The sequence below is a fragment of the Heterodontus francisci genome, unplaced genomic scaffold (genome assembly GCF_036365525.1).
Source record: "Heterodontus francisci isolate sHetFra1 unplaced genomic scaffold, sHetFra1.hap1 HAP1_SCAFFOLD_704, whole genome shotgun sequence".
In the NCBI taxonomy this organism is placed as follows: domain Eukaryota; kingdom Metazoa; phylum Chordata; class Chondrichthyes; order Heterodontiformes; family Heterodontidae; genus Heterodontus; species Heterodontus francisci.
The window spans coordinates 332,288-333,239 of NW_027140132.1; positions in this window are offsets into that span (position 1 = coordinate 332,288).

Genomic DNA, 952 nt, shown 5'->3' on the forward strand with positions numbered 1-952 from the left:
AGAAGCAAAAGCGACATGAGGAAAAACTTTTTCACACAGCGAGTGGTTAAAGTATGAACTGCCTGAGAATGTGATGGAGGCAGGTTCAATTGAAGCATTCAAAGGGGAATTAGACTGTTATCTGAAAAGGAAGAATGTGCAGGATTATGGGGAGAAGACGGGGAAGTGACATCAGGTGAATTGCTCATTTGGAGAGTCAGTGCAGACACGATGGGCCAAATGGCCTCCTTCTGGGCAGTAACAATTCTGTGATTCTGTGATTCCAATATTCAAGTCATTTCTATATATGGTGGTCCTGACACTGACCCTTGTGGACATCACTGTTCACCATCTTCCATTCTGAAAAACAACCAAATACCACAACTCGCTTTTCTTGATATTTCATCCATTTTTTAATCCAAGCAGATACTGACCCTCCTATTCCAGGAGCCTCAGTTTTGTTACCCAGCCTTTTATGTGGTAGTCTGTCAAACGCTTTCTTAAAATCCATATAGACAACATCCATTGCTTTCCCTTCATCAACCTTTTCTGTTACTTCATCAAAAAAATCAGTTATATTAGTGAAGAAGTGGAAAGGTGCTGAAGCTTTCAGTTTTCGGTCGACCCAAAACAAGTTCAAGGCCTGAATAATGAACTGATTGCCTCATTAGTTCTGTGAATAATACAATGATTTAATAGACAAAGTTTTGAAACATTCCTGCCCATAAATCTTGGAAACAGAGTGTGTGGATCTCCTGACTCAGAATGTTTAATGGATACAGTCCTCAGATCCGACAAGGAACCCCTGAACATCCACAGTAAAGACAGTGTGGATGAGGAAATGTAAGAGCTGGGAGCTGAAACTCAGGGACGGCCGAGCTCTCCTGTCATTGAGCTTGTGTGTCTGCTCTGCTCGCCGCACTTCCGGCTCTACTTTGTTTCCAATGAAAAGATGAAAAGGGCCGTTCGGTTT